The following is a 14,163-nucleotide window of genomic DNA, read 5'->3' as shown; positions in this document are numbered from 1 at the left end:
ATATAAATAAAAAAAAACTGACTGAGTAGCTGACTGTGCTAAGACCCAATTCATGATTTTGATGATTCAATGAACATTTCCGCAATGTCCGTGAAGTACAGCTCTCCTGGAGTGCTGTACGTACACCATGAAGGTGTCCGTCTCCTACGAAGATAACCGCAACGCATCGCCACAAAGTTGATGCGTTGTCTTAATTCACGCGTTTCGGTACATTGAGCGCGACATCTACCAACGCGACAAGGGTGCACTTAGGGTTACCCAAAGCGGAGATACATTTAAGAAAGAAATTAGAGCGGTAATATTAATATGGCGCTAGAACTGAAAGAGCATCGCTGGATATATAACGCAGTTTTCGAAGGAAAACGACAAGGAAGGCTTTGCCTCTTTGCCGTTGATGTGAGCATTCCATAAGCGATGGATGTGGTCTAGGGCTACTGCTGCCCAATCTGGACGGATACCGCAATGTCCTGCTCCGAGGGACCGTCAGACTTCTATAAGCGACAGCTACCAACCCTGCCGCCGCCACCACCGCCCAATGCATCAGAGTCGGAGAGCCGAAAAGATGCGGTGACCTTGAAAGCGGCGGCGGATGCTGCGTGGTCCTCACTACCACCGCTTCGCACTCATAAAGAGCCTGTGCAAAATGCCCCGCAATGTATACATCATCGTCCACTAATGATTTCCACGACGAAAACCGACAAATCCTCGCTCTGTTGAGGTCTCTCATGACCCTGATGCGCACTCTCCTCAACGGAATGACAACTCCATCAGCTCAATGCATACTGCAAGTTCTGGATTCCTTGGAGCCAGTTCTTGCAAGCGTTTTTTAACATCTCGGATTCCAGCATACTTTTCGACAACCGCAGAGAAACGGGTCTGAAACATTTCTCGGTTGTGACTGCCTAAGTGTGCGCGGTGAACGCTGACATGTGTGTGCGGGCGTATTACTTGTTCCCTCTTTTCTCCTTGCTCTCTCTATTCTTTTTTCTCCCCTTCCCCCTCCCCCCGTGTAGGGTAGCAAACCGGGTACAACCTGGCTAACCTCCCTGCCTTTATTTTACCTCTCTCTCTTCTCCAATCCAAACATGAAATATGAGTCTTTACTGCACGAAAACATGTGCTTACGCGACGTTGTGCTCGTACCGAGCCCCACCAGTGGGAATAGAGAATATGGGGAAAGGACGGGGAAGCAGGGAAGGCTCGGATCGAGAAACGCCGCATTCGTCAGGACGTGGGTCGGCCGTCCCCGTTTGACGCTTTTACTCATCCCACAAAACTCGCGCACTCTTCAACCACTGGCACTTTCGCCCGCGAAATCTCGACGTATACCCGGTATAGCTCGTGAATTATATAATAACGATCGCGAATTCAGTGCGAAAAATTCACGGTGAAATCAACGTTATATCCGTTCACATGGCCGCAAGTGTGGCGCTAGCGAAGCCGCTGGTAATCCTGCCCACACACAGCTGCGTTCAATTATTAAAGGGCCCCGCACAATTTCATGCCTCGTCTAGTTTCGGGGCAGCGCCTCTAGGCGTTGTCCGGGGGCAATGCCACTACACGCAACTACAGCTTACGCGACGCACAGCGCGGGCGGCGTCGATTGGAAAGCGTCGCGAGCGACGTCTCCATGCAGAATCTTCTCGTCCTGGTGTTGTGGTTCATTTTAAGTTCGGTCGCGATGGAGATTACAGACGCTTGGCGATGCGAAATCGGCCGTAAAAGATTCAAATACGATCGCACCACCGAAGGAGGACGTGGTCGATGCACTTCAACAAGGTTTAAAGGACAAGTAACACTCGCAATAACATACTGGCAGTAACTCGCTTTAAAGGCCAACTCCGGCGATTTTCCGAGGTCGATGGATCTCAGTGAAATTCGCTGGGTACGTTGCTTTGCACGTTTCCGTCATTTATGCCAAATTACAGGCTTGAGATATGCGCAGATTGTTTGCAAATTAATTTTAAAGATTGTCTGCAAACGCCCTCCTGGCTTCCCACAATTATTGGCAACATTGCGTCTGTGACGGCAGTATTGGCAAGGTGGCGGAAGTGGCGCAGCCGAGGGCACCGCTAACTTCGGCGCTTAGGCCGCTACAGCGAGCGTCTGCTGTGCACAAGGCGACAGACAGCGTTGGTTTGGCCGGCGCTTCGCTGGTCGTACCGGCTGTCACAGTTTTCATACTCCGCGCCAGCGTGACCGGCATGCCTTGCACGACTTCCGGCTCGTTCGTAACAACGTCTACGTCATACGTAGACAGTACACTCGGTTGGGTTTCGGTGTCGGTGTTGCGCTTTTTTGCTTATTTAAATTATTCTCCAATTTGCCGAGTATTTCTGCTATCGGGCCCGTAACAGGAGCGTCTCAGGAACATAAAAGCACTATTACTTTGACATGGCCAAAAAATCGCCGGAGTTGGCCTTTAATACAAAAATCACACCATCTCCCGCTGAAGGGGACCATGAGGCGATGCGAAGCAGTGTTTCGGCATGTAGAGCCCGTGTTTCAGAGGTGGAGTGGTGAGGGGGAAAGGGGAGGGGAGGGGAAGTGGAGAGGGGGAGGGGAAGGGGAAAGCGGATGGGGAGAGCGGATGGGAGAGGTGATGTGGAGAGGGCGAGGGGAGAGGGGTGATGGGAGAGGGGAGGGGAGAGGGGAAGTGGTTAGGGGGAGAGGGAAGGGGAGAAGTGATGTGGTGAGGTGGAGGGGAGAGGAGGAAAGTGGGAGTGGAGAGGGCGAAGTGGAGAGGGCGATGGGAAAGGCGAGGGGAGAGGGGGAGGGGAGGAGAGAGGGTATAGGAGAGGGGTAAGTGGAGAGGGTTTGCGCATGCGCAGTAAGGGTGGTCACGCCGCACACCACCACCACCACCACCACCGGATTGAACTCCGCTATAAGATGCTTCACATCTAAAATCCCTATAACAACTTGAATAAACACCAAATGGCCCACTTCGCCATTTTGTGCACGCTCTTACAGACAACGCCTACAAGGTAGCTAGCGAAAGCGCCTCGTAGATTCATGGTCCGCTGCGTTGGTGCAGCGGTTACGATGCTCCGCTGTTGACTCGGGTCGCGGGTTCGGTCTCGGCCGTGGCGGTCGCATTTCGATGGAGGCCAAATGCTAGAGGCACGCGTGTACCGTGCGATGTCAGTTCACGTTTAAGAACATAAGATGGCAGAAATTTCCGGAGCCCTCCACTACGGCATGCCTCGTATTGACCCGTAAAACCCCAGATATTATTGCAATTCGTAGATTCATACACTTATCAAAACCTGCGACAAACGTGTACCCGACCGTGATGAAGAAAAAAAAAAATATGATGTTTGTAGTGGCTGGCCAGGCGATCAGACGCCCCATATTCAAAGAGACGCCCGAAAAACAATACGGTGAGCTGAACTTGAAAGTAAATTAGCCTCCTTCAATGCTGACAAAAAAAAAAGAAAATGTACTGCAAATCTGAGAGGATAGAGAAGTGAAAAAAGGAGCAAAATTTATTGTCTTCTATTGAGTTCTATTTATTATCGATTATTTTCATACGCAACAGTAGCGAACATTACCCAACAGCGATAAACATTAGCGAACAGGCGAGTCATATGCGAACGGCCGACTTCACAAAAACTTGCACGCTTTGTTCGACTTTGCGCTTCTTAATAATAACGCACTGAAACGAAAAATGGGTGCCGATGCTGCCCCCGTTTCCGCAAAATATCGCCGTGATTGCGTGGATTTCGACACCGTCTAATCAAATATAGTTGTTTGTATTCTGTAAACAATGACTGCATTGCCTTCCAACAGTTCCAAAGATTTAGTTTAGCAAGTCTGCATCACTCTTACTGCGGCGCAATAATGTAATTAAGAAAAAGCACTAGATCTTAAGACCTTCCGTTCGATGTCTATATTTGGCCATGACGCATGCTCAGCTTGAAGGTCACATCGCATCGACAGTTTCACCTTCGTGGTACGCTTCGAGTGTGCGGCCCAAATCAATGGGTCTTTCACTTCAAGCTTGCCGACAGCTTTTGACCCACTTCTTTGCTAACGCAGAAACGGGACCGTCTAGCAATGCCGCCTTTACATTGGGGGCATATGAAATCAAACTTTCCATTCCAAGAAATGGGAGCGATCGATTAAAAATCAATTTGGCGTAACATTGAAAGGTTGGCCTAGATTGAAGCACTATCGCAACAACACACACAAAAAAAGACATTTCTATTTTATGTCGCACAATACGATAAGTGCCCTCGCCTGCCCGTTCGAGCGAATTATTCGACTTAATCATGCATACTGAACACGTAACACGAAAGAACCACTTATAATTCAGGACTCGTGACGCTAAGCGAAAGCTGATGCGCAAATTGAGCAGAATAGGGAGCCGTGTTATACAACGTGCGCAAAGGCAATTCCGCAGAAGGATCTGCGCAAAAATAGAGTTTTACTTCAGGATAAAGACAGAATGACATATGGTAATTCACTTGGTTAAATTGATCGATTTGATTTCACTAGTGGTAATCAAGAGAATATTCGAAGAACAGGGAAAAGCGACGACGCGATGTCTCTGTGGATGTAGCACATACAACGGACAGAAAGAACGCGAATCTGAAGGTTAAACGGAAATGACGTTCAAGAGCATTTAAATGAATTATGCGTCCCCTGCTTCGCATAGCGAACTCGGTCCCACTTGAACAGACACGGAACCTGAGCCATCCCATTTGACAGCAACTCTCGGCACGGTGCCACCGCCCCTTCGCCCTCCGCTCAGCTCCCCTCGTATTACGTTACCATTGCCACCACCGCCATCAATGCCGCAGATCACGCGTGACCTTCGCATATGGGAGCAGGGATTTCATTTTCAACTCCCAACACACGGGTACACTCCTCGCTAAAAACCCACCAACGCACACACACGCACACAGGCCCTGCTTCTGTAGCGACGAAGAAGGAGGGGCGTTGTGGCAGCAAGGCAAGCGTGTCCGTCACCCCATTATCCGCGGCCGGCGCAAATCGGTCACGTCGCGGTGTTCGAATTCAGCTCCCCGCGCGCGTAAACTAAAAACAAATATGCGTTCTGAAGGAGGGAAAGCTCCCGGCCCTATGTATGCGATGGTCACCCCCCCCCCCCCTCCGCCACCCACCCTGTTCTACCCTTTTGCTGCCGTCATCCCCAACGGAATCGACCACTCCTCGGAGCGCCGTTAACGTCGTCTAGAGCAGCGTGGACGCTGTTGACGCCATAGCGCAATCCGCCGAGCGGAACAATCGGCCACGCCGTTGACATTTTTGCCACGGCTGACCGGTCACTCGCTGTTTTCGAGGGAGGGAGCTGTGGGTGCGTCACTGGGAATCAAGGTCGCTTTGAAACAGCAGAAAGAAAGAAAGAAAGAAAGAAAGAAAGAAAGAAAGAAAGAAAGAAAGAAAGAAAGAAAGAAAGAAAGAAAGAAAGAAAGAAAGAAAGAAAGAAAGAAAGAAAGAAAGAAAGAAAGAAAGAAAGAAAGAAAGAAAGAAAGAAAGAAAGAAAGTGCTCTGACAACAATGAAAGGCGATCGATGAAGCGCATGAGGCACGGTCCTTATCTCCGAGCTTGTGCAACTAGGCACATCGACTCTGGAAATTGGAAATGCGCAATTACAGTGTGCGACGCTTTTCTAGCAACTGTGTTTGGTGCAGCGTAGAGCGAACTCCCGGAGACCGTGACTCAAGAGTTAAACTTGTCGGCAACTGATTCTGCCCCAAGCAACATGAACGTCACTTGGGACCAGTTCGAACCGTTTGATCCTACATAAACGCGTTTAAACCCACCCAAGATCTTACTATGAACCCTGAGATGCAATAAATACGTACGTATTTCCTAAGAGAGACAGCGGAGAAAGGGCGCACTGTCTCTAAAAGACTAGTTTCATTTTCTTGTCCTGTCTCTTATAAAAGAGACAAAACATTATTTTTGCTATCTGTATGTCTTTTTAAGAAAACATATTTTTAATGGTCACAGAGTAGTGTTTGCTCCACGCTGACAGTGATATCGCAAAAGAAAACAAGCCGTCCTTCTTATTAAGCTTGACAGCCTAGTAAATAACAAAACAAAAATCTCTACGATTTAGACTCCCCTCATTCGCTTGAACAAACACCGTCCGATGGAACCCAACGTGCGCTTGGGTCGGTCGCTCTTGGTGCCCGAGAAGAGCGCGCCTTCTGCGGCCTTTCACCTACGACATTAGATCCAACGTGTACTCTGAAGAGGGCTTCTTTACAGCAGGAACGGTGACCCAGCCGGCCAGGTCGTGTGCGAGAAGTACTCGCCAAGCAGCGTACGCCGCTTTAGCTACAATGGCCAGCGATAGCGACGACCCCGTGGCCTCGGCATATATTATTCAAGCCCCGGAGGAATTCGCGGCAGCTTGCCGAGCTGGGGGTGAGAACGCGTACAAAAAATAAGAAAGAAAGAAAGAAAGAAAGAAAGAAAGAAAGAAAGAAAGAAAGAAAGAAAGAAAGAAAGAAAGAAAGAAAGAAAGAAAGAAAGAAAGAAAGAAAGAAAGAAAGAAAGAAAGAAAGAAAGAAAGAAAGAAAGAAAGAAAGAAAGAAAGAAAGAAAGGGAAAAGGAAAAGGAAAAGAACGGGAGACAGCGAAAAGTGGAAGCTGGAATAGAACTGCAAAGAACAATCTATGAACGAAAACAAAAGTGCTTCGCCTGCCGAACCTTAAGTGAGAAAGGAAAAAAAAGAACAGAAAAAACGGAAAGTTATAAAAAAAGAGCTGTTTCTCTCGTGGCAATATTTCCCCTCGCGTTCGACAGCTGGACTAGTATTGCGACGCTTAAAACGGCCACAGAAGCAAAACGCGCAGTAGTGGAAGAACGGTCCGAGCTGGGACAAGTTGACACACGCGACGTGAGCCAAAGAATCATCGATCGTTCCTCACGAGCGCGGCATTTTTTTCTGCTGAGTGTAGCCTTTCACTCCCTCACTCTCTCTCTGTCTCTCTCGATCTGTTTCGGTTTCGTTTTGTTTCTTCACAGAAGTGGTAAAAGTGTCGTTCGCGAAAGACGTCGCGGAGAAGCCCGTCGGAGGGAAAGCGAGCATTCCGCCTTTGCTATATCGCCCACTGCTGCAAAACTGTGCGTGATACGAGCACTGGCGCGGCTTTTAGTGTAGAGTGTGTTTCGACGTCGTTACGCCTTCTATATACGCCGGTGTTATATCTAAGTAGAATTGAAAACTGGGCAAGTTGGTATCTAAGTTGGCCACACAGAAGTGTTTTCTTCTCTCTTTCTTTTTCCTTGCCTTGTGAGAGCATGCGCAAAAAAATGTATATGTTTGGTGTTTCTTCATTAAAGTTTTCAGTTGAAAAACAGCGCTCGTGTTGTGTCCCTCCTTTACTCTGTCTTCGTTTTTTTTTTTGCGCTGTTTACCTCGACCAGCTATGAGGTGTTATATCTAGATGCCGGCGATTGCGCTGAATGTTTTTCAACAATCTTCCAGTTACCCGGGAAGCATTTTACTGTCATCTGTAGTTCAAAGCATCGCGTTGCGAAAGTGGTGTTAGACTTCAGTTTCGGCTCAAGCTTGTACAGTAATTTATTGAGTTAAGGTAACGTGGATTCCCCATTACACAGACCACCGCCTGTGGAGAAGCGTAGAGGCAGTGCTCTAAAAGATAGCGAGTTTAACGACAGCATCGAAATTGATGTGCCACCTCACAGTCTATGCTTCGCGTGTGGGCTCTTTCATAGTTTACACGCCATTGACACTTTCACGGGACTACTTCACTTACAGCCGCGTTCACCGTGAGGCGCACGGCGAGCACAGCGCATTGCAAGGTGTTAAATTCTGCAAGTAATTTAACTAGTTCTCTGAACAGCAAATACAGTTTCACGCTCACCTTCAAAAATAATACATCAATGTTCGACCCGATATAGCACGCAAATGTTTGTTTATTTCGGATATGTTTACAGAAAAGTGAAATTCTTCATGCGTTAGGATTCTGCATTACGCATTCGCTGATATAGGATGGATGGATGGATGGATGCTATGAGCGTCCCCTTTATAACGGGGCGGTGACATGTCTGCCACCATGCTCGAAGAAAAAAGAAAAAAAAAACTTCCTTGTTTCATGCTGGCGTAATACCTTGTCTACATTGATTAAATGTATCTTATTATACCAAAAAAATTTATAAATTCACGTACGGTCTATCTCTCTGCCTCTTAAGGCAGAATGACCTTATTCCCCCCCCCCCCCATTGTTTATTTTTGTACTTTATCTCTACTCTTCTGCCACCAATACTCTAACCGTCTCTTACTTATTTCTATCGCGGACGTGTTGAGCTTTCCATTGTTGTCCCTAAAACCCAAGGCTTCCTGTAGACTCGTGCCCACAAGTATACCTGGGTGAATATCGCCACATTCAATCAGTACATGTTCCATCGTTTCCTTAGTTCCCCCGCAGCATGTACAGTGTTCGTCTTCGTTACTGAATCTCGCTTTATAACTTCGCGTTCTAAGGCAGCCCGACCTTGCTTCAAACAGTAAAGCGCTTCCCCTTGAATTATCATAAAACCTTTCCCTCCTTATTTCGTTTTTTCCCTTTCGGTAGTTACCCAGAGCCGGCTTCTTTTCCATCGCTGTCATCCAATAAGTCCTCTCCGCCTCCCTGACCTTCCGCTTAATGCTCCCTGTTGCCATATCGCCCGCACTGCTAGCCGTATATTTACTGGTGAGCCTCCTAGTTCTCTTTCTCCACTGCGTGTCAACGCTTTTTCTATACAAATACCTGAAAACCTTCTCTGCCCATCTACTCTTCTTCATTTTCCTCAGTCTCTCTTCGAATCTCATTTTGCTCTGAGCTTCCCTCACTTCAAAGCCTGTCCATCCCATATCACCCTTTACAGCCTCAATTGTCGTCTTCCCGTGAGCGCCCAACGCGAGGCGGCCCACCATCCTTTGATTTACATCCATTCCTGATTGTACCTCTGACTTCATGCAAATCACTGAGTTCCCAAATGTAAGCCCCGGGACCATCACACCCTTCCACAGCCCACGAAGCACATCGTACCTATTGTATCCCCATAAAGCTCTGTGCTTCATAATTGCAGCATTCCTCTTTCCCTTTGCTACCGCTGCTTTCTCTTGTACCTCCATATATCTATCCCCTTCATTTACCCATACTCCGAGGTACTTGTACTCGCTTACCCTCGGTATTTTTTGGCCCTGTATGAAGACCGCGTGGTCTTCGTGATCATTGAATACCATCAATCCACATTTTGTTGCACTAAATCCTAGTCCTAGAGCCTCACATTCCCTTCCGCATATATCTGCCAGTCGCTGTATATCATCTTGACTGTCCGCAAATAAGACAATATCATCAGCATAAAATAGACCTGGAAGCTTCTGCTCAACCATCGTGCCGACCTGTTTGTGTGACAAATTAAATCCAATGTTGCTACCTTCTAGCGCTTTTTCCATCCTCACCATGTACAGCATGAATAACAGCGGGGACAAAGGACATCCCTGTCTCAGCCCCTTGCTAATTTCAACGCTGTCCTTGCTACTTATTCCTTCCCATTCTATACAAACTATATTTTCTCGGTACATTTCCCTCAAAAGCTGTATACAGTCGTCCCCTATGCCCACTTCTTTCAGTATATCCCACAAAATTTCCTGCTTAACGTTGTCATACGCTCCGGTGATATCTAGACAAGAATACGGAAGATCAGTAGACAAGAATACGGAAACCAGTGCTTGAATGAACTGATGGTGCCTGCGTTGACGATGAGCTGTTATATAATACCATTATTTGCGCCACCTACCAACCGTGCAACGAAGATAACTCGTAAATCATGCTTACCCACCGCGATAATTCTAATGTGGAGAAGCTAACTTTACAGTACGCGCCTTCGCTTCGTAAGTGACGGCGCATCTAGCGTATTGGGTATTAACTAATTGTGGACATTTCTGAAAGATGAATGTCTAACTGGCCCTCATGCAGTAGACAAGAATACGGAAACCAGTGCTTGAATGAACTGATGGTGCCTGCGTTGACGATGAGCTGTTCGCGTTTGTGTTAATTGCTCTACGAGCTCATTTGATCGTACGAGATGGAGAAGTCAATGAACTGAACAAAACTTAACCTTCGAACATCGTACAACCAAAGAACATCATTTCTCAAAAGGACGAACTGCACAGCTCGCAATAAAGACAGACTATAACGACATTTTCGTGCGGTGCGAAAGACGCGAGAACAAGGACAAGAAATCGCCGGAAAGGAAGACTCTTTAAATTGTCAGAATTTTTTAACGTGTTCTTTGAGCACTCCAACGAAAAAGTCCCTGGCAGTCTATTACACCAGAGGTCCAAGCAACAGAAAATAACTTCCTTTACAGCGGACCTGAACGTGGCTAGGGTTGCGTATATTTTTTCGTGTCCGTCAACACGGGCTGGTTTCCTCGGACTCCCCGAGTTGGCGGTAGTAGCATGCGCTGGAGCGGAATGAGATAAATGAAACCAGCCGCGTCAAACATTCTGTTAACGTGCGTGGATAGTTTCCTCAAGCCCGCCGCATGTCGCTAAGCGGAGAATGCGGTCTTGTAGGTGCGTTTGGTGAGCAAACGTCGCTTAACATGCACCTCGATGGCGGTGTCGTCGTCGATATGTCGAAGTAGACTCTGCACTGTTGTTAGAACGTTGATCGGTACGTTAACAACCTGGCATTTGATAGACAACTGTCCTCAACCGCGTCGCCTCTGCGTCGTGTGCAAAATATTTCTCGCTGGTCATCCACCTAACAGAACGGAACGGCTCACAATTTTTTTTTTTACGACAGACACGATGGTACTCGACGTGTGCACGCATATATATGTGCGCGTGAATACAGCTCGCGTGCACAACTTACGTACCACGTGTCTGCAGCGACACGTCTATGATCATGTCACACACTTGGTTTTTCTAAAGGAAGCGCAAGTGCCTAGACAGCTATTGCTAAAATTCATTGTGATCGGTTGCTTCCATGTCGGTGTCAAACTAAACCAGCCAAACTGAGCCCTGAAGTGCCTCAGCTCCCTCAACTACAAGGCGCATTGACACTACAGTCAGTAAACTCGCTGCAGGAAGGCGGAGAGTTCCGCAACGCGGCTAGACAGCCGAATGGAACTCTGCCATCCGGCAAATTTGTCGTGCAAAGCGTTCCGCAAGCCCTCTCCCCGACCTGTCTCCGGAACAAATCTTCAGCGGCAATCCCGGAGGCGTCGGCTGCCAAAAGAGTTTAGCGAGCGCATGCGTCAGCCTTTCAGCGAGAAAAGAAACGATTAAATAACACTGCTGCCTGAAAACTTCACGAAAGAAAAGGGAACGAGAAAGAAAAGATAGAACTAGCACTGAGCGCAAGGATTTGGAATTCCAGCGAGCAGAAGTGACGTCTGCGCCACGTTTCTTTCGGTGTTTAGTTTAAAACCTTTACGCAGACAACAAGCTCATCGGCTTCTTTGAAGCCTGAACGTGAGGGGAACGAGAAAGGAATTTCGCTTCGTCGCTGTTCACGCTACGCTGCTGCCAGCGGTGGAAGGTGGCAATGAGTTTACGCCTGCGAGGCACAGTGTCAGAGCTTGTTTTTAGTTTATTTCATTTCTTTCGGAAATGCGCGGACTCCCTGTCGATGCAGACTAGACGCGCGCGAAGTTTTGCATCGCGAACTCAGGGAACGCTGTAATAGAAAATCTTCACGCTACACGCGCAGGAATAACTTTAGCTAGTTTCGAGTCAGCTCGAGCTCCAGTCTGGGACTCTTCAGAAGGCTTAGCCTTCGGCCTGGGCGGATCGTTCTTGTGCTGCGCGAAGAAGTGACACAGTAGACGTTTCTATATCGGCCGCGGGGGAACGCTGTTCTAGTCTTCGAAATATTTAATTCTGATAGGCAAGGAATTAGGCCAAATGTGAAAACTGAACTCGGTGGCTCCCAGGACACCACCGCGTTACAGAGGTTAGGATGATAGCGTCCGTTCGTCCCCCCCCCTCCTATCTATCCGCCCATCCGTCCTTCTGTGCCCCTATCCATCGACTCTTCTTGGATGGCTGTCAGGTTGTCAGGCTTGGATGGCTGTCAGCAACAGAAAAAGACGTGGAAGGCTTTTTATTCACAAGCCGCATGCGCTGTTGACGTTTAAAATTTTGACACTGCCAAAGAATGTGAATACAAGGAGAAAAAGTGAGCGAGTGAATCGGGTAAATATAAATATTTACATGTGAAGCTACAGTCATATTGGGGCTTTTTTGTGTCGTACAGGAAACCTTCTTTCAGAGCGTGTCCGCTAAATGCTGAACCATGATGTCCTGCACGCGGTAGTGCAATGGCGGTGCATGAAACGAGGCGCTGGTCTGAAAACACGACCGCCTATCCTCTGTAGCGTAAGTCGCACGTCACTGCCAGAACAACGGGACGAGCTTAATACTCAGCGGGATGAAAACAGTGCGCTCGACTCATGAAGTGGGATATATGCGGAGTAAATACAGTGTTATCACTCGAATACCAATCAAAACGTTTCGTCAAAACAACAATAAATTGGCAAAACTTTTTGGCGTAGATTTCTTTCCCTACCGGAGACTTTTTTCTATCTTTAGTGGTGCTGTACGGGAGACACAACAAAGGCACGAAATCACGCGGGCAGGCAGCACTTATGCGAACAGGCAATAATTTTTTCAAAGCTTACACGACGAAAACCGTTCGAAGCACGTTCTTCCTCGGCAACAATTGAACGGTTGAGACACCATGTGATCAACTCAAAGGGTAACAAAAAATAAAGCAGCATTCTCAAGTCTTATCATATCTACGGAACCGTTCCGTCACTCGGCCGTACTACAATAATTACTGAAGTAATTCCTGGCCAAAAGAGTTTCGCAGGAGTCGGCCATACAGGACCTAATTCAGGCACGGTGGATCGAAGATATGCGCAACTTGCCGCCGTCTCCGGGACAGGGCCCCACACAGCAGCGTGTCGGCTGTCACGAATAAGGAATAATCCCGAGCCGCGCGCGTGCGTCCAATCAATAGAACGAGCCAACTTCCCCGCCCAGACAAGCGTGCGTGCTACCGCTCCTTCATTCATTCGCCGCCCGAGCCCGCAGCCATAGCCGTACATCGTTGTCATGCGATTTACAGTTTTACGTTACACGTCAACGTCACTTCATTTGCGACGACAGCGCATGCGGGGTGGGGTTTTTCCGTGCCCCGCCACTCCCCTCAACTAGTGTTCCCCTGCCGGGCAAAGGCAGCACTTGAAGAAAAGTTTGAACTTACAAAAAAAAAAAACAATCCGAGGCAGTGAACAAGAACAATGAAAGTGCCGGACAAAGGAGTATACAGCAGGAGGGCGAGCGGGTAACGCGGAGGAATTGGGGAGAGAAGGGACATAGCGTGCTGGAAGGAAGGAGTCGGTAGTAAGGGGTGTGGATCGACTTGGGAAAGAGCATGGCTGCAAATATGGTTTTTCATCGTCGCACGACCCCCCATGCGCAGTCGCTATCCGCCGTACTCCGGTTTCCCCCTTCTCTAATGTGGTCTGTAGGGAGAGCTTTGAGCAAAAGTAGGATCGTCCCCGCTTTTTATGTGCGCTGGTAACAAGAACGCTCCTCTCGCCAACTTGTCTCGATCCCCAACCACACTGGGTTCCTTCAGATAGCGAGCGCGCACTACTTGGGAGTGTCCGGAGTACCCCAACGTGGGCTGCTCGAAAGAAAAAAAGAAAAGGAGTGGAGGTTGGGGAACAAACAGCAGCGAAAAGAACGGAGAATCTAAAGTGCAGGATGCGAAAGACGTAGAACGAACCCACAAAAGAAATAACAAGGAGCGGCTGGAAGATGTGGGGGTGAGGAGGGGGTGGAACGGGGAGGTTATGACGCAAGAAAAACAGCGGGTAAGGGAGGAGCGCCGCCAGTCCTTCGTGCGCAATCGAAATAAGTAATCATACGTAGATGAGGAAAAAGCTGCAGCAGTTCTCAGTAAGGGGAAATGTGGGAATGGGGGAGGGACGAATACGAGGGGATCTGGATAAGCGTCATTTTTCACGTGAACGCCGCTTGGAGTTCCCAGACAAAGAGCATGCAGTGGAAAAGGGGGAGGGAACTCCTATACGATGAGAGAGAAAGGGGAGCTCTGGTTCCCAGCTTCCCTTTCGGGCCCCCCTCCCCC

Source organism: Rhipicephalus sanguineus, chromosome 3, assembly GCF_013339695.2.
Source record: "Rhipicephalus sanguineus isolate Rsan-2018 chromosome 3, BIME_Rsan_1.4, whole genome shotgun sequence".
Classification (NCBI taxonomy): Eukaryota; Metazoa; Arthropoda; class Arachnida; order Ixodida; family Ixodidae; genus Rhipicephalus; species Rhipicephalus sanguineus.
This window is presented reverse-complemented; position numbering follows the sequence as displayed.